The 5705-nt window shown below is 46.0% G+C and overlaps 1 pseudogene across 1 annotated transcript; it reads left to right on the plus strand.

Moving 5' to 3' along the window:
- The first annotated feature begins 4019 nt into the window (after nt 1–4019).
- LOC309809742 (coiled-coil domain-containing protein 117-like) lies at nt 4020–5003 on the plus strand (annotated as a pseudogene). Its single transcript has one exon. The product of its transcript is annotated as a coiled-coil domain-containing protein 117-like (transcript).
- The last annotated feature ends 702 nt before the right edge of the window (nt 5004–5705 follow it).

The raw sequence follows: 5705 nt of genomic DNA on the forward strand, positions 1-5705 counted from the left end.
GGACCGATCACAATCTGAAAAAAAAGAGAGGGGTCCCCTTTCTTACCCAGGCCTTGAACACACAAAGGTCAGCCTGTGGTTGACTTGATTTGATTCCCTATTCACTTTGTAACTGTGGGGCAGGTCCAGCACCGGGATATCCAGGGTGCACGTTATAAAGCCAGCTTGTAATTCAGGCTGTGATTTCAGTCCCCTCAGATGAAAGGGAGGAGTAAATGCCCCAGCTCAGGCTTGAAGAAGTCATGGCAGGTTCCCCCTTCATGATGCAGTGCTGTAACTCGTCTGCTATTTGTCCCTCACCCTAATGAACACCAAACTCCCTCAGAATGTACTGAGAGAGTTTTTATTAAAGATAATATTAACAAAAAGGTTAGGCTCTCTTTCGGCACTGCAGGCAATTACTGAAGTATATGAATTCAAATAGGAACAGAATTATAATGGGTTTTTGCTTTCTTCGTCCTCCCAGTTTCCACCCTTTCCCTTCCTCTTCTTTCCCTCCATTCCCAGCTCTGTCAAATAGGCCTGTAATGAGAGCGTGTAGCGAAGTCCCAGGAGCCCCTTTTAGAGAGCCCTTTGATGTATAGTCCAGTCCATCCAAGCATATGTAGTCTTGGATTAAAATCACCTATGAACATCTCTATCTGCCTCATTAGATCATAGCTCCTTAAAGATTGGGATCGTGTGTTTTCATCACTTTTTTTTTAGCCTGGGCCCCACCCCTCCCTGCCTCAGCAACTGGCTCTGAGACATTCTGAGATGATCTCAGTGGTAGGGCTACAAAGGAAGGGAGGAAGCTGGGGAGCTGGGCTCAGCAGCCTGCAGCCTAGTGCTCCCTGGAGAGCAGGCTCATTGTTGGGGACACACCAGCAGCTCTGGTGAGCCAAGCAGTGACTCCAGTCCCCTGGTGGCCTTTGCTGCCTCTGTTTCTGTCCCCCAACACTGCTCTGCCCTCTCCCCAAACTCCAGCTCCATCAGGTCTTCTGTCATCTCCTGACCTCTGTATAGTGGATTTTTTTCCGTGTGTCTCTTGGTATCAGTGCCTTCTTTGTGCATCTCACATCTAACCTCTTCGGGAGAGGATTTGATTCGTTTCATTATTACTCAGCTCTCACAGCAACTTATCTCAGACGCCACAGGCTGGTCTAAAGATGCCCCAGCCCAGATCTCTGACCCAGTCAGCTGTGGTCCAGGAGAACTGTGTTACCTGAGACAAACATGTCCACCTGGGCCCAGTGCACTTGTGGGTACTCTGTACAGAGAGAAGCGTTAGGTGTGGTAGGTTCTCAGCACCTTTCATCCAGAAAAGAAGCCCTCCAGAAATGTTTCCTGAATGGCCAACTGGCTCTAGGGGCTGGGCCTTTGCTTTAGGCAGAGCAAATAATAGCTTTTTTTGAAAAGATGAGCGCAAGCCTGAATATACTTGCTAAATTCCAACATTGTGCAAGACACAAAGGAGAGAACGATTGACTAAAATGTTGTCCCTATTCTCAAGGTGCCAGCAGACTAGTAGCAAAAGACAGATATGTAAGCCTCTAAGAGCAGCAGCAGATGACCATGGCTAAGAGTATGGGCTTTGGATATCAGTTCAAATCACAAGTTGTCTATTTACTAGCTGAGTGACCTTAACTTCCCTGGGTTTCAGTTTCCTCCGTTTCCTCATTGATAAAGTACAGCCTTGTACTGGGAATATACAGGGAGGGAAGAACGCCCAGCACACAGCCTAGTGCTTTGTGTAAAACTGGAATATGAGGATAGTGTTACTAATTTGCATGAGGTTATAATACATACATTTGTACGTAAATCACTCAGCTTGGCACACAGGGAAATCTTACTGAAGGATAGCCATCTATTTTTCTAATGCAATGTAAATGTGAAAATGGAAGTATCCATAAAGTAACATGGAAAGGAAAAAAAGGAGAAAATGGAGGTCAAGGAAGCCCCTACTGAGAGCTGGCTGTTTGTTGCAAGCCAGTAGTTGGCAGGGTCAAGGCTGAACCCCAGGAGCACAGTGGTGGTTTTTTCCACTCTGCTATCCGGAGCTGCTGACTTTTCTCCCCAAGCTGCCAGAAAGCAAGGAGCAACCACATGGGGGAAACTGAGGCATGCCAGCATCCTCAGGACAACGGCAGCCCCATCTGTAATAAGCGACTCTGTTATCCTGCAAAATGCATATCCTGTTATAATGGGAGAGCTCAAAATGTCTAGAGATTTGCATTGATTTTGTGTCCATCTAGGGCTATTAGGGTGTTATTACAGCTGAGGCACCATTTTGAGGGTTTGTTAAGTTGAACCGCTCCTGGGAAAGCACAGTATGAAAAATACATGACTGTGCTCTTGGATTTTTTTAGCTCAACTTTTTCTCTCATCACTGGACTCTGAACTCAAGTACTAGTTTGAAAGTCTAATTAATAGCCAAGAAGGTCATTAGAGAAGGACTTGAGAGTTCATCTAAGGACACAGCCATACTTAGTTTATGTCACATGAAAACTTAAACACAAAAGTAATAGCCACAAAGATTTGTTTTTGCTATGTGATAGTCTTAGACCAGAGTGGGGAGACTTATACTTGTTTCAGCTTCTGATGAAAGTAAAAGATCCCCTTTCATAATAAATGAAGATAACTATTTTTGGACTAGAGGTCACAATTTATAATATTAACATGCCTGGTATTATGACGACAGTGGCACTTTTGTGAGTCACGGAGGATAACGAGAATTGTGATGAATGCAGGAAGCTGGCTGTCACAGCGGCACTTGTTCTCTGCAATCATCAGGCCAACCTGCTACCTGCAATATGATGAACAACGAGGTGATCAGAACGTTGCTGTGCATTAACAGGACAAGAAGCTCCTGCTAAAAATCAGGCCCACACCACCACAGTCACCCTTTTTTTCCAAGATTAAAATGAAATGCTGAATTTTTTTCAGTTCTTGTCATCCTCCTTTTCAGACATTTGGAAATTATCTTCTACTAGCAGATTAACTTTACCTTATAAATATATTAAGCTTATGATAAGTAAGCCGATCTAAAGAATAACAGTTTACACTTGTGCCTTTGGCTTCTCCAGTAGTTTCTTAAGCTACCTAATAACTATAACTCTTATTTCTTATCATCTGTAAATTGGGATGCTTAATAAATTCCATATGATGATCATTTAACATTCTACAAAAGGAAAAAAAAGGGGACAAAGATGTCACCGTTGTCTTTGGCATTCATGATACAGTGTCTTTAACTGTAGAAACGCTGTCTAAAGAGTTCATTTGAGGGCTTCCCTGATGGCGCAGTGGTTGAGAGTCCGTCTGCCGATGCAGGGGACACGGGTTCGTGCCCCGGTCCGGGAAGATCCCACATGCCGCGAAGCGGCTGGGCCCGTGAGCCACGGCCGCTGAGCCTGCGCTTCCGGAGCCTGTGCTCCGCAACGGGAGAGGCCACAACAGTGAGAGGCCCACGTACAGCAAAAAAAAAAAAAAAAAAAAGAGTTTATTTGACCTTGAGTTCCCTGAGAACAGCCTCGGGTTGGTGGTGCATTCCTCAGCAACATTGTTCCAAGGCTCTAGATAACTTTTCCAAATGAAAAAGTAGTCGAAAATAACGTAAAATAGTAAAACAGTGGTCATCTAGTGATCGTTTAGCCTGTTTTCAGCACCCTCTCTGTAATAAAAAAAAAAGTTCCAGTTAAAAGTTCAGTAGCGGGCTTCCCTGGTGGCACAGTGGTTGGGAGTACGCCTGCCGATGCAGGGGACGCGGGTTCGTGCCCCAGTCCGGGAGGATCCCACATGCCGCGGAGCAGCTGGGCCCGTGAGCCATGGCCGCTGAGCCTGCGCGTCCGGAGCCTGTGCTCCGCAACCGGAGAGGCCACAACAGTGAGAGCCCCGCGTACCGCAAAAAACAAAACAAAACAAAACAAAAAACAAACAAACAAAAACTTCAGTAGCAGTTTTTTCTTCTGCAGCAAAAGATAGATTTTCAAACGATGGTTCTGGATTGATACAAAGCACCATTTCCCTCAGAACATTGTTGCTACTGTCATTATCAGGTCCTCCTGCCTTGGGGAAGCAGCATATGGAAATTTTAAAAGGAGCACATTTATCAAACTTAGAAATACAATGACAGGTTGAAGGTGTGTTGCTAGGAAGAATGCATTTCAGGGGGGCCGCGGGCGCAGCCTCCTCGTCTCCCCAGCCACGGCGGCGCTCTGCTGGCTCATCAGCGGCCTCCCCCCTGGGCGGCGGCTCGGACTTCCTGCAGCCGCCGCCGGCTTTCCTAGGCCGGGCCTTCCCGCTGGGGCCGGACGCGCCGGGCTAGCCCCACAGTCGGGGCCCCAGGCAGCCCGGGCGGGAGCGCGGCGCGCCGATGTGTTGCAGTTCACCGCAGTTCACCGTAGAAAGAAACACAAGCGAGAGGAGGAGAATTGTCCAGTAAGAAAGAAGAGGCTATAACTGAAGCCAGAGCTCTGTGCTGGTCCTAATGACTGGATTCTATGTGCACATCAGGATATAGAGGGTCATGGAGTAAATCCGTGCACTAGTGGCCTTTCTGCACCTGGCATGTTAGTTATTTGTGAAGAGATGAATTAGACAACAGGAGAACCACAGTGTGGTTGCCCGAAGGAGGCTTCAGGAAATTGAGGACAGAATAACTGATGAAGATGAACTTGAAGCTGACAGAAATATTAGCCGTCTTCCCAGGCTTGTCCTTCCTGATACCATGAAAACAGGTTTGAAGAGGGAATTGGATGAAGTCTTTACAAAGAAAATGATTGAGTCCATGAGCCGTGCTTCAGGGAGCTTGTGCTCTGGAAGCCTCTCCCTGAACTCCTTTCTGATAAGCCAGAGCCGTCATCTAATGCTAAGAACTACACAGGAGAGAGCCAAACTAAGCGTGCAGCTGCTGGCACTGCCTTCCCTCAAAGAACTGAACTGTTGTTAGAACCTCGCAGACAGGGTTGCCTGTTTACAATAGTTTGGAGACAGCTGCTTGCACAGAAGAAGAGATGGGACTCTAGAAGCCAGTTTCTATGCTAAAGTTGTCAAATTTAGAAGGCTTATGTGTTCAGTCATGAGCCTGCTTGTAGAAAGTTTTGAAATGGGTGTAATATCTCCACCTGTGATTTGGGATGGGACTCTCATTTTGGGTAGCCATTTCTTGAATTCAACTTTTTGCCAAGGAAACTTGTCTCAAGGGAAAAACAGTTTTCTAGGGGGCTTATTAAAGGAATAAGGAGTACATTCCGCAAAGTCAAGTATAGAAGCTATATATGTGTAAGCATGACTTCTAAGTCACCTGTCACATTGTCTAAATCATTCAGATACTTGAGTTGAAAAAGATGCATTAAGAAGGTAGGATGCTCTCCTACTATGGGTACCCTGGCAGTCGAGCCACAGCTTCATCTGTAGTTGTGAGCTCTGTTTACAGTGGTGACTATATATCACTGGGGGGAAGGAGGAAGAAAGCAGTAGTTTAAGCCTATGCTGGGGAATTTAACAGAGGCTCTGAAACCTGTACATCAGTTGTCAATTCAGTGTAGCTATATTGACTAAATAGCCAGTAGCATTGTGGCTCCCCTCTCTGCCTCTGAAAATGCAACGAAAAATACAAAGAAAAGGTTTTTCCTTCGAGGCTTTTTTGCCTTGTGCTACTGTTGCTCCTTGGTTTCCCTTCCGAAATCGATAAGCCCAGCTATTCAGTAATGTTTACAGCTTAATTA

This window comes from Mesoplodon mirus, assembly GCF_964341445.2.
Source record: "Mesoplodon mirus genome assembly, chromosome: 8".
Taxonomy (NCBI): domain Eukaryota; kingdom Metazoa; phylum Chordata; class Mammalia; order Artiodactyla; family Ziphiidae; genus Mesoplodon; species Mesoplodon mirus.